The following is a 17,819-nucleotide window of genomic DNA, read 5'->3' on the forward strand; positions in this document are numbered from 1 at the left end:
CACACACACACACACACATACACGCAGACACTTTCATTCAGTTTTTAGTGAAGCAGGGTAGTATTTATTGAATGAAACTTGCTTAGAAAGAAGTAAAAGGAGAGAAAGAAAGAACTACGCTTTCAGGTGATACCTGCACTTCTCCAGGGTGGAAGAGAAAGCAAGCAAAGATGCCATAGAGACAAACAAGAGAGAACCATGTTCGAGGAAGAACACGAGTTTGAGAGCAAACCAGCTGTTCGTTTTAAGCAAAAGATCTACCCTCCTCCACCGCCGCCCCGTGATAGATTATATTCAGTTATTTATTTTGAGAGAAAATTAAACTTCATGAAGTTTTGACTAAATGAACAATCCTTAATATTTTGTGTGTTTTCTTCTTAGTCTTTTGGAATTTTAGCCCACTGCCTCAGTGAGAGACATGTGGATTATGTTGCTGTTCGTGCTATAAATATGTGAAAGATTGATCACTTACTGTGCAAGTTTTCTGCACTGACCATATCTAATTTGCAAACAGATGGGCTATTTGTAGCTTGCTTCTCTCCTTTCCCTGGGTCTATTGTTCATGGAACCACTTGTCATGCTGCTTCTGTCCTGCTGGCTCCCTCGTATCACTCCACTGTCACAACGTCCTAAGCATTTCTTAGATTTCAAAAGCAGCAGCCTTTGGTAGTGTTTAATTTCTAAAACTCCCCAGCAAAATCTCCTGGTATAAAGAGTTTGTTCAGATGACATGATTTTTAGTTATATTGGGTGCATCTGGTTTCATAGTCTTTTCGTAGTGCTGGTTTGTTGGTCCCAGTAATTCCCTCTACTCTTCTTTTTCTCCATTTATTTTTTTAATTCTAGACTTGGTCAGACAACTACCAGGTATTTTATAGTTCGTTTTTCTGTCATCAGACCCACAATACCCTATGTACCTAATATGTTTTCCATCTATTACAGATATTTGCAATTTATTCACCTTGTTTGATTAACCTCTGAATTAGCACATTCATCACTCCCATCCAATGTTAAACAACTAGAGCTACTTCTTTTTGTATTGTAATGTTGGATATCTAAGGGCTCATTTGAATGAAGAAGAGTTCTGAATCTACCTGATAGGTCTGAAACTTTCAGCCTAAGAGCAAAATACAACTTTTTTAGAAACTTAGTACTTTCTAGTTTCTATACCCAATGTAATTTATCATCCTCATTGTTAGTTTCTGTCCCAAGTTAACTCCAAAATGCTGGCAACATACTTCCCATGATCATACCTTTTATAAGTGTCTATTGTATACTGCTGAACACCTTTCCTTTTGTCCATATTGAACCACCAACACTCAAAATAAGATCATGGCTTTGGAAAAATATAGACGCTCTTATTATGTGTTGTTATTTGAAAGTTTGCCCTACTTAAATTTATTTATTATCCCAAAATCAGCACTCATGACATTGTTGAGGTCATTTTCAGATCCAGGAAGAATGGGAAAAAAATTTCGAAAAGGTTTCCCAAAATAGTCTTCTTAGCTAAGATAAAACAAAACATTCTTTTTTTAAAAAAATTTATTTTTATTTATTATTTAAAAAAATTTATTTTTGCTTTTTGGGTCACACCCAGCAATGCTCAGGGGTTACTCCTGGCCCTGCACTCAGGAATTACCTCAGGCAGTGCTCGGGGGACCATATGGGATGCTGGGAATTGAACCCGGGTCAGCCCTGTGCAAGGCAAACGCCCTACCCGCTGTGCTATCGCTCCAGCCCCCAAACAAAACATTCTTTTGCCTCTTTATTCCGATGTTCTTACTATAAAGAAATGTCTTTTCACAGTATGATTAACACAGTCTTTTACATGCTGTGTGCGCTTTTTATTAGTGATTTCTCACTTTCAAATGGCCCTCAAAAATAGTGCTGACTGGTCTTTCTCAGTACAACTCGTCTGGAATGTGCTTTATGGAAAATATATATGTTAGATGAGTGTCAATCATGGTTATACGTCATGAGTTTTATGTCGATGAATCAATAACATACAATAAATAAACTATCATTATAAAGACTATAAAACCAAGCTCTCGGAAGTGACATCTTACAGCCTAGTTCTCCCTCTCATAGAACTTGGCAAGCTACTGAGAGTTTCCCGCCCACATGGGAGAGCCTGGCAAGCTCCCGGTGGTGTATTCATATGCCAAAGCCAGTAACAATGATGGGCCTCATTCCCCTGACCATGAAAGAGCCTCCAATGTGGCATCATTGGGAAGGACGAGTACAGAGAGGCTTCTAAAATCTCAGGGCTAGGACGAATGAAGATGTTACTGAGACTGCTCGAGAAAATGAACGATCAACAGGATGATGCTCAAGAAAATCACTATAAAGAAATACACATAAAAATTTTAAAAATAAGACCATATGACAACAGACAAAAATATGACTTATCGATGATCAGTGTAAATTAACCCAGTTTTCCTAGAAGAAACAGTTTAGTCTTTACATTCAGTGTTTACATGAACTTATAGAGCATAAGTAGGATAATAAAAGGATATACTTTATTTCCACTTTAAGAAGCATCCATGTACAAATAAAATCATTGGTATAAAGACACTTCTCTGAAAAAATATAAGGACGACTAGTTGATATATGAAAATGTGTTCATTATCACTTTTTATCAGAGAAATGTATAATAAAATAAAAATACCATATAAACTTTACACTACATGAGAGGTATATGCCAAAAATATGGGAAACAATCAGTGCTGGCAGGGTTGTAATTAAAAATGAACCCTCACCCACTATTTGTGGGAAGGTCCTCTAGTTCACTCTGTATGAAAAACAGTACAAACATTCCTCAAAAAATTAATGATAAAGCTTCCATAGTACCCAATAACACCATTTCCTACCCATTTTCCATAATTACCACATCATATTGATGGAGTTCAGACAGTAACAAATCATAAAGGGTAATATATGTGTATGTATATGTGTGTGTGTATATATACACTCACACACACGCCTCTCAGAGAGCCTGACAAGCCTGGCAAGCTACCCGTAGCGTATTCAATATGCCAAAGTCAGTAACGGTAGGTCAGGTCTCATTCCCCTGACCCTGGAAAAGCCTCCAATCTTTGGGAAAGATAAGTAAGGAGAGGCTGCTAAAATCTCAGGGCTGGGAGAAATAGAGACATTACTGGTGCCCGCTCCAGTAAATCAACGAACAACGGGATGACAGTGATACAGTGAATTTAATGTGAAAAGAACTTTCATTTTTGTGACCTCTTATTACAAAATTCTCCTCCTTTAATTTCTTATAACCTCTCAAACACCTTTCCCTATTCTAAATCATGCTTCAGTATTTAGGATAATAATAGAAATAATTTTTCTGATGAGTTTTTAAGGAAAGCAAATTCACAGATGCAAAGCAAGCAAGAAAAAGTGGGTGGGTAGCTAAAGTCAGTAGGCCATAGACGAAGTATTTGTGTGCCAAAGTATGGAGTCACAGTGGAATATAAAAAGTTCATACTTGCAGCTAGAAATTAGGAAAGCTCAGAGCAAAGAGATTCTAGGAAAGTCTCCAATTTATTTTCTGATCAGTGTTTTTGTGCTCACTATGAAAGGGTTCTGAGGCTGACTGGCTGTATTGAAAGTGCCAGAATTCAGTATGGATCTTTCTCATAACTGTGATTTCTATTCACTGTCATTGTCATCCTGTTGCTCATCAGTTTGCTCGAGCGGGCACCAGTAACATCTCCATTCTGAGACTTGTTGTTACTGTTTTTGGCATATCAAACCCGCCACAGGTAGCTTGCCAGGCTCTGTCGTGAAACAAAACCACAATACCAGATTATTGTTTTACAAGCCCAGTACCAATAACAGTTTGTTTTGGGGGGGTTGGGGGAGGGTGTTTGGCTTTTTACCACACCCAGTGGTGCTTAGGACTTACTCCTGGCTCTACACTCAGGTACCACTCCTAGCAGTGCTCAGGAACCAAATGTAGTACTGGAGATCAAACCTGGGACAGCCATGTGCACAAGTGCCCTACTTACTGTGCTATCTCTCCAGCCCATATGTTGTATTATTTTAGAAAATCCTACATTACCAATACTTTTGTGCAACTGAAGACTAAATGTTGTGTAAAATGGACAATAACAAGTGAGTAGAAAAAGTTGTAGAGTAGGAACCCTAATATGAAGAAGTTGTTGATATATTTTACTCAATTATATTTGCTGCTGGTCTTCCTCTTTTACTTATAAACCAGTGTAATCTTAAAAGTCTATTTTAACACAACCTAAACTTTCTCTTTTAATAAATGTGGAAAAAAATTCTAGGCAAAAAAAAGCACCACTGGGTAGCTTTTTTTTAAGTCTGCTGATCTCCTCTTTCTGGAAGTAGGAATCAGTATTCCTGGACTTCAGGGCCAGTTGCCTAAAGACTTAACCCCTAGGGGGAGCTCAAAGTACATCTTCTTTTATTCCACCCTAAGGAATCCCAGATTTCCTAGATATAGGCTCTCAAATGCTTCTGCATCCATAGGAGAAATCCTTGTTTAATACTTTCTGTGTTTGCTCTCTCTTATGTCACAGATCATAGCACACATACAAAAAATTTAGAAAATATGTTTCCCAAAATAAGTATCTTTCAGCTTATTTTTGGGACCGTTTCTTATTTTGGGACAAACTATAGAGAAAATCAGCGTTTAGCAAAGGTTAAAAAAAATGGCAAGGTATAGTCTGCTTCCTTAGTATAGACACTAAGTTCGACATGAGGTTTTGAAACCAAAACCTGCAAAAAGTACCCAAGATATGCTTAGCAAGCTCTGGTCTAGTCAGATAAATGTGTAATCGGACTCCTATGAATGAACTGATTAGCAACAAACCTTTAAAAAAAAGAAAACTTTCTTTTCCACTGAATTAACATATTCTTAAGTACTGCCATCTTAACCTTAAAGAATATAAAACCTTAAAAGCAATAACTAATGTAATAATTTTAAAGGAAAAATAAAGGCCTATTTTAAATATGCACACACCATTATGGGCTTCATTTATGTTTCTCCTTTTTTTCCCTTCTTTTTGGGTCACACCCGGCACTACACAGGGGTTACTCCTGGATCTGCACTCAGGAATTACTCCTGGCAGTGCTCAGGGGACCGTATGGGATGCTGGGAATCGAAGCCGGGTCAGCTGCGTGCAAGGCAAATGTCCCACCCGCTGTGCTATCACTCCAGCCCCAGGGTTTCATTTATGGCAATAGCATATCCTAACTAGATTATAGCGTGAGATCTAAGTAAAAATTATTTGTTTTAATGTCTCCCAATCTTTCACACATAATCACTACAAATATTTCTTAAATGATTGCATGCAAGAACAGAGCCTGGTTCAAACTTCCATTAATGTGATAATTGAAACTTTTACTAGATGATATCAAATTCTTAGATAACTTTTATTAGAATCATATGGAACATGGTTGTTTTTATTATTTTTAAAAATCACATTTTTTAAATTATAGTGGCGGTAACATGGTTACAATAGTGTAAATATTTACGGTACTGATATAAAATATTTTTGCACCCAACTCCACCAAAGTGCCCAAGGCCCTTTGCCACTGTCCCTATGTCAACCCAAGTCTATGTCTTCTTTCCCACCCATTCTTTCCCCACTGCTTGGTAATCTCAATTTTGTAACTCTAGGGCAAGCAATTATCATCATTCAATACTGTCTTCTCCTTAGTTTTGTCTCTTTATATTTCACAGACAAGTGAAATAATCCAATATTTGCCTTTCTTCTGAATTGTTTTGCTTAATATCATACTCTCCAATTTGAGCTACATTTTAGCAAGGTGAATGATTTCATCTTTTCTATGTCACAAGTGGTAGTGGTGGTGGTGGTGGAGTGGAAGGAATGGCAGTTAGGACAAAGAAGAGACCACTGTGACAATGAGAGTTGGAAATGATAACTCTGGAGAAGAACTGAGCAATCAAAGTAGGTAAAGGGACAAACGTTTCAGTACCTACATTGCAATCCATAATGAGAGAGAGAGAGAGAGAGAGAGAGAGAGAGAGAGAAAGAGAGAGAGAGAGAGAGAGAGAGAGAGAGAAGAAAAGTGAGAAGTGCCTACCATAGAGGCAGGTTTGGGGCTGGGTGGCAGGAGGGAAAACGGGGACCTTGGTGGGGGGAATTAATTGTACACTAGTGAAGGGATAGACAGATGTGGAATGTTGTATGACTGAAACCCAATCAAAACAACTTTGAAACTATGCATTTCACAGTCTTTCAATTAAAAACATTTAAAAAAATTTATTATTCTAGAGATTAATTAATTAATTAATTAAACATGATGCTAAATTCTATGCTTTATCTCTATGGATTTTAGCTTCTTTTGACTAGGACCCACCACAAATGGGTGTATCGCATCTCACTGTGAGTAAAGTGAAATGTTTGCTTTTCTCTCACTGTACCTTCAGTATGTATTTGATACCTCATGGCACTATGTTGGTTTGCATAAATCCAGATAAAAGTCTTTTCTCTCTGTAATAGAGAGAATTCCCTCATGCAGACAGGAGAAAACAGTTATGGGACCCCAAAGACCTTTTTCAGGGAAACATTCAAGTCTAAATAACTGGAGCAGGTATTTAACAGGTACTGTTTCAAGTATTCTACAAACCTCAGGGAGACCCTAGAGGCAGGCCAGCTCAAGGAAAGACTGGAAATTATCTTTGCTATGAAAAGAAGGAATCTGGAAATCTGCAATGACTAACTCGGCCTGTGCCATACTCTCAGCGTCCAGAAAAACTCTGGAAACTAGGATCTTTCTCAGCCTCAAAGAACGGATGATTTGTCTCTTCCCTTCTTGGGGACAGGATGATCCTCTCTGTCCCCACTGACAGGACACCTCTATGGAAATAGAGGCCCAAGTCCACATTCAGTTTAACCTGAAGGCTCAAGGTCATCCATTTCATCGTGGGACATTTTATGGCCAGGCCTGGGTAACTCTGACGTGCCAGATGAAATTCATGCCGTTATTGGCGTGTCTCCTATCTTTAGCCAACCCCCAGGACTTCTCAGTAAATAACAGGATACCCCAAGTGGAGAGTTCTCCAATCTTGCTGAGTTTATGCAAAAGAACAAGCCAGGTTTGTTTACCCATCTGGCAAAGTTTTAAAATGAAGGTGGAGAGAAAACCATGTTTCTTTAACTGGCTTTTTTTGTAAGAATCAGACTCTTAATTGCTTCAGTGGATGGATAGCTTTTCCAATCTGAGAAATGGCTTGGTGCTTCTATGTCCATTAGAAAAATTTGGACACAGGAAGTCATTTTCTATCAACCAAATCTGTGGGTGAAGTTATTCCTTTCCATTATTTTGTGTGTGTGTGTGTGTGTGTGTGTGTGTGTGTGATAGAAATGGGTAGGCATTATGTTGCTTTTGTTTCTCTTAACTCTAATGATTTCTAAGCGAGCAAACCACTCCGCCCTTACTAGATCAGAAAGGACCCTCTCCAGGGTTTAATCATTTCAAAGTGATGTCACTCAGTCTAATTGATCTGATCTTTTCTTTCAGATAACTCCAGGAACCCAGCCAATTCATTGCCTGGGACCTACTGAGACTAAGGTAGCATGAGATTTCACCCATTGTGTAGGCAGGGTTCGCGCCCCTCTTTCAGCATGAAGCAGCTCCAGATGCAGCTCTTCAGGGCTGGAGTGATAGAACAGTGAGTAGGGCATTCCCCTTGCATGTGGCCGACCCGGGTTTGATTCTTCCGTTCCTGTCAAAGAGCCTGGCAAGCTACCGAGAGTATCTCGCCCGCATGGCAGAGCCTGGCAAGCTACCCATGGCATATTCGATATGCCAAAAACAGTAACAACAAGTCTCACAATGGAGATGTTACTGGTGCCTACTCAAGCAAATCAATGAACACTGGGATGACAGTGCAATTATCCTAGAGATATGTGAAATTTTCATAGTAAAACTTTTGTTTTTCATTCTCTTTCATTTTGTTTGGTTTGGTTTTGGAGCCACAGCTGCCAGTGCTTTAGGTAGCAAACAACACTGGAGACTGAATCCAGGTCCCCCGTATGTAAAGCACATACTCCAACCCTTTCTGCCAGAACTATATTTCTTTTTTACTATTTTAGTTTGAGTAATTTCTAATAAAATTTTATGATGTAATTCCCTCTGCTCATTTTAGTTTTAATTATTGGTAGAAATTGGAAAATTCAGTATCATTATACCAAATCATCATTTTCTTGGTTTAAACGATCAAACTTTTCCAGAATAGAAAAGCTACAAACCTTGCTTTGGAAAGCTTTACTCTCGCATTCTGGTTTGAAAATTATGATTGGATCTTTTTTCAATTCCAACTTCAATAGACTCTTCCCATGAAATTGCTATGCTCAATAGCATAGAAATAAAAGGCTTGGTCAAGGAGATCTTGTGATGTTCTTTCATTGAAAAGCCATATTGTATCTTATTGCCACTTAAATTTGCTAAGGAATGAAATGGATGGTAAGGTGATGAGCTGGAGAGATGATAGAACTAAAAATAGTTCTTTCCTATTATTGAATAGCAATACATAAATTTTCTTGGCTTATATACCAGGATAAACTATATGTAGCTTTACTTCTAGCAGTCATACATGTATTAGCAATTTTAACTATCTGCTCCACTACACAAGATTGTCAAATATTTCACTGCATCAAATTCCTTATTTATTGAAATGAATCAAAGTGGTCTGAAAATAGACTTTCGTTCAATGAAATGTTTTTATGTGGTTCTTATACAAATTATAGTAGTCAAATCATTTCATGTTATATATACAAAATTCTGTTTATAAAAATTCAAGTATGATTGCTCCTAATATATACTTTCTTAATTTCATATATATTATCTCTTTCTTTTCTCTCTGTCTTCCTGTCTATCTGTCTCTCTCTCTCCCTCTCTCTCTCTCTCTCTCACATACACAACAGATGTGGATAATATTTTTTCATTTTTTAACCCATTTTAATCAATTTTGTTGAGCTGTTATAGTTTATAATAAAATTAATATTATTTATTTATGCTTACAATGCTGCTGCACCAATTAGAAGATATTGGGACTGGAAATATATAAATAAAATTAGAAGATATTGGGACTGGAAATATATAAATAAAATTAGAAGATATTGGGACTGGAAATATATAAATAAAAATATAATTTTATATAAATATATAAATTAAATTATATAAATAAAACTAGAAATATATAAAAATAAAATATATAAATAAAATTAGAAGACATTGGGACTGGAAATATATAAATAAAATATAATTTTATATAAATATATAAATTAAATTATATAAATAAAATATATAAATAATATATAAATAAAATTAGAAATATATAAAATAAAATATATAAATAAAATTAGAAGACATTGGGACTGGAAATATATAAATAAAAATATAATTTTATAAATTACCAAAACATAATGCACTCACTTTGCACACACCTAAGCCACATATGGTTCCACGAACACTACCAGAAATGATCTCTGAGCATGAAACCAAGAAAAGGCCCTTGGCACAGTCTGGTATGACCCAGACAGCTTCCCCCATAAATCCCCCAAAAGAAAGGAGACCTTTTAAAAAGTAACCATAGGGTAAGATAAAATATGACTAGTAATGATGCATTGGTCATTCATTTCCTCACCGGCCTTGGTAGTGGCCTTTGGGTCAAGCTATTTCTTTTTATTTCTTAGCTTATTATGAGTAATCAAACATCTCATCCGTAAAGCAGACTCCCATGCTTCTTAGAGAAAGAACAGGAAAACATGCTAAAATGGGTGTGAGCAACCCAAGGGCAGCTACAATGTATCCAAAGCTGTAATCCACACTGCAACTTGATTAAGGGAAGACATCAAGCAGACATAAATTCTACACAATGTTAGGTGAAGTAAATTATTAAATAACCAACAGTTTCCTAGGCATGTTGATATAAGTTCTGTTCCCACCACATCTTATCATTGGTCCATTTAGTACAACAATAACATTCTTCTTTGAGGCCTAATAAGTTAGAAAAATGAAACCAGAACTACAAGATTCTATCACATTGCAATAAAATATATATATATATATACACATACACACACACATATATATATATTACCTTGAGCTCCTCCGCCCCTCTCGAGCCCGGCAAGCTACCGAGAGTATCCCTCCTGCACGGCAGAGCCTGGCAAGCTACCCGTGTTGTATTTGATATGCCAAAAACAGCAACAATAAATCTCACAATGAGAGACATTACTGGTGTCCGCTCGAGCAAATCAATAAGCAACGGGGTGACAGTGACCTTGAGCTGGAGCAATAGTACAGTGGGTAGGGTACTTTTGTCTCATGTGGCTGGTCCAGATTTGATCCTCAGCATTCCATATGATCCTCTGTGAACTGCCAGGGTAACTCTTGAGTACCAAAGGGTGTGGCTCCCCCAAACAAACAAACAGACCCAAGAAAAATATTATTTCAATATATACAGCACTTTTATTGTCTTTTTCTTATTAAAATTGAGAAAGCTGTTCTTAGTCTTAACCAGGACATTTTCAACATTTGATACTTTGGAGCTACAAACAGTTGATCTCACATGATCTAAAGTAAAATGTAGCCTGTTTGCTTCTTATTAAGTTTACTTTGTTGTTTTGTGATGATGATTGTATCTTTTCCTTGCTCCTGAAACTTCCCACTCTAACTCATTTCTTCTCAATTCATATAATTGAGATCAATTTATACCCATGGGTGCCAGCTACATTCTCTTCCTTATTCCCACTCAGACCTTCTCCATGGCAAAGAAATAATTCCTGAGGCCTGAGCCTCCCAGAGTTCTTTCTCTGCTGCCTTCCAGCTGAGTTTGGGTGTGGACACATGGTGAGAGAATGTAACAAAAAGAAGCTACGGCTATCTATCTGCCCATCTGTCTTTACATGTGGGAATTTCTGGGAGCAACTCCGTATCTTCTAGCCCCAATAAGATATTTGCAAATTCCCAGAACAAATTAGAACATACCTAAATAATTTCAAAAGGTAGGTGATTGTGCTGTCTAGATACTTGATCATAGGTAATATTTTGGACTACATTGCAGTTGAGCTCTTGATCGTGTCTCTCTAAAAGTTCAGAAAAGGAACTCAATAGAAAATACTTGAATCTTATATGGGTTAGCTCCTTAATTATCTGAGTGACTAATTATCTGCAATGTGTTCTTTCTCTTTTAAGTCTTTTAAAGGACCTTTCAGTCCTATTCCAAATCCTGATTCAATACTTTCAAAAATACAAGATGTTGGTATTGAGCTCCAAGTTATTGTTCTCATTAAATCTGCAGGCTAGTTGAGACTACATTCATCTTCTCTTCCCTCCTCTGGCAATAAAGTTATTATCTTTTCTTCTGTCTATTACAAATCCCTCACATGCCCTTACATCCTGTTTTACTTTTCATTTCTTTTTCTTGCTTATTTCTTCCACCTGAACTTTTTGTTTCTATTATGCTCATAGTTCAAAATACGTAACAGAACTGTCCAGAACTGTTTCTCATTGTTTTAAACTCCTATCGAGGGACTGTCTCAATTCTCTGCTTTATTCCTTATTTATTTATTTATTTATTTATTTATTTATTTTTTAAGCAAACCTAACTGAAGACTTGTCTAAACTGACTCTGTTCACTTCCTCACCTTCCAGTCTATTTCAAACTAACTTCGATTCTCATCACTCTACCTGAATCTGGTGTCAAGTCGGATAAACCCTTAAATGATGAAACCCAGTGAACATGTTCCCATCCTCATTTCAACTGCACGAGCAGTAGCTTTTGAAGAATAGCCAGACTCTTCCTGAAAACTCTGCTCTCTCTCATGTTCAAAGATTTCACACTCTTCTGGTTTCTGGTGTTCATTTGTTTGCTTGGTCTTTTCAATATCTGTCTCATTTTCTGGCTTCCCCATTTTACCTTAAAGTTCAGAGAGTGCCTATTGATTTACTACTGATTTACCAGTATTTTTACTGGTTTAGAAAAAGTGCCTTGCATCTCCCTGACTATATTCTCTTACTGGATGTATTTATGGTTTTTATTTTTCTGCCATTCCACTTTATTTTTTAAATATTTTTAAAATTAATTTATTTTATTGAATCACCATGTGGAAAGTTACAAAGCTTTCAGGCTTATGTTTCAGTTATACAATGCTTGAACACCCGTCCCTTCACCAGTGCACATTTTCCACCACCAAAAACCCCAATCTACCTCCCACTCCCCACCCCCCACCCCTACCTGCATAGCTGATAAATTTCACTTCACTTTCTCTTTACCTTGATTACATTCCATATTTCAACACAAAACTCACTATTGTTGTTGGAGTTTCCCTCCCCCAAACATCCCTGCTGACAAGGAAGCATTTGATAATTAGTTTTCTATTGCTGAGAATGAAGAGATATGAAGTCGCGAGGCTGCGATAGTGGCCGCACAGTTCGGGAGTTCTGGATTTTAGTATTTTAATAACTAAATCGAGGGAGATTTATGTTAGAAATTGCACCATTTCCCTTCCGGGGGCAGCATGGGACTATGGCTTAGTTCACAGTCTAGAGACATTGCTGCAAGCAGCTGCTGGTATTAAAAGTAGTCTCGCTGGCCTCTGGATTGTGAGCGATCAGCAGCAGAGCTGCCACACAAACGTGTGGCCACCTGGGTCACATATTGGTGGAGAGTGCGCCAGTATCGCCCCTGACATGAGATTGCCCACGTGTCCCGCTGTTACAAGTTCATACCTCTTATTTTTTCTTCCTGTGCCACCAAGTTCATACCTCCTGAATGTTCCTTATAAAATGGCTAACGCCACGCCATTTTTCCCTGAAAAAGGGGGGAAAAAACGAGAAAGGAAGACCTTTCCCCTCCTCGGCTGGCTTGAGACTATGGCTTAGTTTACAGTCTAGAGACATTGCTGCAAGCAGCTGCTGGTACCAAAAGTAGTCTAGTTGGCCTCCGGATTGTGTGGCCACCTGGATCGCATCTCGGTGGAGCATATTTATGGTTTTTAATGGCAAAATGAATTATCTCTGTAGCTATATCATAGTTACTTAAATTTTACCTTTAACTTCATTTTTTAACATGTGCTGTATTTATATTCAATTTTTAATTTAAATCTGCTCAGATGTCTCAACAGACATATGATATTTAACTTGTAACAATTTAAATCTCCTCTTCCCCTGTCAAATCCCACCTAATTCACCACATGAAACCAGGTTGATACAAAACTACTAGCTCTAACCATGATTCCAGAAGACCCTTCTAGTCCATTAGAAATTTGCTAACATTTGTTAAATTTATGTTATACACTGTGTACCACATTATGGTCATTATAAGTATTAATTATTTAATCCTCGTAACTCACATGTGAGATATACACTATCATTAGCTCACTTCATATACGAGCAAATTGCAGCGACAAAAGCTTAGATGAACCAGTGAAGGAGGTACAGCTAGTAAGGGATGTAGCCAGTATTTCAGAACAAACTGTTCAGTTTCAGAGCTCACATTCACAATCATTACACTGTGCCTCAAATTATAATAAAATCAGAGTTAATGTATTCATAGTGCTTTTATGGGTCAGGGATAGTCGAAAGCACTTTAAATATATTGAATCATTTATAAGAAGCATATTGTTATTATGCCTATTTTGTATATCAGAAATTGCAGAGTTTAATGATTCGCTTAATATTTAAAAAATATAGAAAGAGAACTTAATCTGACCCCTCTGGCTCCAGAATGTGTGCTCTTAACCATAATATCCCTCCTCTCAATTGTCTTTTGGCTTCTATTTCTAAAACACACTTCGATATTTTTTCCCCATGACTAGGAAGCAAAGCATGGAGTGTTTTTCGGAAGGCAAGCAGAATGAATAACTTGTCAGGGGTATGAGATGATAATAAGAATGTTCCAAGCTGCGGCATGCAGGAAAATGTTCAGAATTTTTACTAAGACAGGTCTGTCCAACTGGTAGACATATACGGACTTCACAGCAGGCATACATGCCACTAATTCTATCAGCAAGCTAGCTAAACAATCAGTTTGACTGGAAGCAAGTCGACTATTTCTTTTTTCATTACTGTGAGTGTATGATTACATGTGCTTGAGAGGAATATGACAGGCAGAAACACCATAATTTAGAGCATCCACTTACAAGAATCAGAGAAGTTAAAGAAGGTATCCATATTGCAAGTAATCTAGGTGTCAGACTAAGGTCTTTAGATTTGTACATGCACACTTCTTTTTACCTCATGTGGACTTCCCTGGTTTTTTGTTGTCTTTTTCATAGTAAACCAAGTAGTCAGGCAGTAGGTATTAGATCAATAGAAAAATATATATGAAAAGCAATACCAGATGTCGAGAAGCAAGAAGGTTCACATGTGGACATCTTGTCTGAAAAAGATTTCTAAAGTGAACTTCAAGACTAATAATTTTTAGATTTAATTTCAAAATAAATATGCAATTTTGGAAAATAGAGAAAAAAGTGATAGGGTTAACTTTTAAATTTTTTCCATCTTTATTTCTATTTTTATTCTGCTTTATACAAGGTAACTGATAAGAGCTAACAATGCCAATTCTACAGAAATAAAAAATATGTTCAGAATATTAGTATGCTCATTTACATATGATTTAACATTCTCGTAAAGGAGATGAACAATAGAAAACTTCAATAGAAATATTATTGATCCTAGAAAAATCACAATGGTCAGAATTTTTAAGGCTTAATTTTCAAAACTTAGATCATATGTTTACAATGGTGCTAATCATTATGTTTTTGATATGTATTTCACTTCACCACCACCAAAGTACCCAGGCCCCTACAACACTGTCTTATTGTTGCTTCCAATCTGTGACTTTATTCTCCCCCACTCACTCCTTCTTGCTTGGTATTCTCAGTTTTGTAATCCAGAGCTCAGGGCTTGATATCATATGATAATGTCTATTCCCTTGTTTGTTTGTTTTTTCTCTATATTCCACACATGGGTGAGATCCTTTGGTCATCTTTCTCTCTCTCTGACTTATTTCAATGAACATATACACCCCAATTCCATCCGCGTTGCAGTGAACTGCATGATCTCATCTTTTCTTATGACTTCCTGTATTCCATCATGTATAGATACCACAATTTTTATCTATCTAGAGCACCCAGATTTAAACAGAAAAACTGAAGAAGTATCTTCATACACCAACTGCATTTTTGTAATTGCTTAAGTTTTGGTCAAAAGTACATATATTCTCTAAGTTTAATTGTTAAATTGACATGTAAATGAAAGTGTGAATATTCAAATAGTAAGGTCTATATTATCAGAATGAGATGCAGAGGTCTCAGTAAAGATGGAAGGAATTCAAGCTATCATAGATGTCGTCATCATCATCATCCCATTGATCATCAAATTTCTTGAGCAGTCTCAGTAATGTCTCCATTCATCCTTGCCCTGAGAGTTTAGAAGCTCTCTTTACTTGTCCTCTCCAATGATGCCACATTGGAGGCTCTTTCAGGGTCAGGGGAATGAAAACCATCATTGCTAGTGGTTTTGGCATATGAATACGCCATGGGGAGTTTGCGAGGCTCTCCAATGTGGGCAGGAAATTCTCAGTAGCTTGCTAGGTTCTCCCAGAGGGAGAACTAGGCTAAAAGATGTTGAGTGGCCACTTTGTGGCCGTGTGCTTGGTTTTATGTTGGCCGTTGGTGGATTACACGGACTGCCGGGGGCAGTCCCTGGGTGTGACCGCCTACCTACTGGAAAATGGGGAATTTGGGCGGGAGAGTCCTGATTCGAGCAGGCTTGGAGGCCTCAGCCCCAGGTCCCACACACCTGGGTTCTCTGCTAGTTCCTTCACGGGTGAGGCTCAACTGAATGTGTGGAAAGGGGCCTTGAGCATGGCTGTGGCTCCGGAGGTCTTCGGCCGAGGGAGCTCTGCTCGGGGCAGGGAGGAAAGCTGAAATTCAGCCCCTCTGATAGGCCCCAGGGAAGACAGCCAGGCGTGGGGGCAAGAGACTCTCTGATGTATCATAGGTGTACTGAATGTAATTTAAGAATGGTTTTATTATCATTATCATTCACTCTGACAAATAACAAAGGGAGTACTGGTGAAGGAAAAAAAATATTTTATCAAAATTTCCTAGGCCAAGCCAGAAAAAGGGAGACTTTATATGTAATTTAAAATACAAAATGAATTTCTTAGAAACAGTAAATGGAATGAGGGTTTCCAAGGGCTAAGGGGAAGAGGAAAGAGAGAGGTCAAAGGCACAAACAGTTATATGATCATTAAATTCTGAGGACCAGAATTTTATTAATTAATTTCTAATGTCCAGGCTGATTAACATAGTAATGACTCATTGTTAGATCTTGAAAATCATTGGTAGTAGATTTTAAGGGCTCTCACCCCCACCCCCAACACACCCAACACACCCAACATACCCAACACACACACACACACACACACACACCAGAGAATTAACTGTGAGTGACACTAGAGGTTTAATTATCTTGAATTTAGTAATAATTTCACAATGTATATGTGCATCAAATTATGTTTCTCCTTAATTATTTTGTGGGGTCACACTTAGGTGTACTCAGGTCTTCCTCCTGGCTTGCACTCAGGAATATTGCATTCTCAGGGAAGGCTCTGTGGGGCCAGGAATAAAACTGGTGACATGAAAGGCAAGTGCCTACTGCGCTATCTCTCTGGTTTCTGAATTATCATGCTGTCTATCAATGATAGTCAATTATTCCACAATCTGCAAAAAAAATTAGAATATTAAAAATACTTTTGCCCAGATATTTTTAAGAAATAGTAACCCTTTACATTTCATAAATGCAATATAATTTATATTTCAAATTTTAGTAACCATCCCTAAGGAGATTGAGTCATATTTTGTATCAATCACATTAATATTTACATTGTGAAGAAAAAAAATAGAAATATTTTATTATAACATTAAGTAGAGATTTCCTCCAAATTAAATTCAGATAGTTTAGCTTTTTCCCTTCCAGAGTATGTGAAAGTAACTCTTGGTTTTCTGAACTTTTAAAATTCATAATTGCACTTAGAATTTTTGCATTTAGCTTAGAGCACCAAGGTGATCAAGAGTGACATCTAGTGGCTGACAGCTTTATCTGCAGATATGAAATTGCTAGTGGTTAAAAAGCAATCAACAGATTTTGTGTCTGGTGATACAGAACTTAATATGTATGTTTTCCCTACTTTAAGGCATTCTTTCCTAGAAGTGGATGGAGTACAGTAGACATATTTTCTGAACAATACTATTGGTGTAGTGACAGAGGATTGCAGAGGAGAGGTCTGGAATCAGAGGTGTGGGCAAGGAAGACTTTCTGAAAAAGCGGGTAGAGTTGAATGTAGGTTTTTGTAAACAAACAAAAACTGGGTTTGCCTGGTTTTTTTTTGTTTTCATTTTCAAGCCACAAACTTTTGTATTTGAGGCATACTCATGATTCTGTTTCAGGAATCACTCCTGGTTTTATTCAGGGGAATGTATGTGGTGCCAGGTTCGAACTCATGTTGTCAGTGTGAGGCAAGTGCCCTGAACACTGTACAATCTCTGATCCTTCTACATTCTTTTAGTAGTGGATGCCATCCAGATAGATTCCCTAGGTCATCCTCAACTTCCGTTCTCTAAGGTGATTCAGTGGAAAACTCTATGGTTGCATCACCTGCAGAAAGCCCATCTGACCTCTTGAGTGAGACAGATTCCATAATACTCTTGTTTTCTGTTTCCTCATTTTTCTTGCATACATATATCTCCATTAAAAATTTTTGTTTGTGACGCTGGAGCAATAGTACAGCGGGTAGGGTGTTT

This window comes from Sorex araneus, chromosome 2 (assembly GCF_027595985.1).
Source record: "Sorex araneus isolate mSorAra2 chromosome 2, mSorAra2.pri, whole genome shotgun sequence".
Classification (NCBI taxonomy): domain Eukaryota; kingdom Metazoa; phylum Chordata; class Mammalia; order Eulipotyphla; family Soricidae; genus Sorex; species Sorex araneus.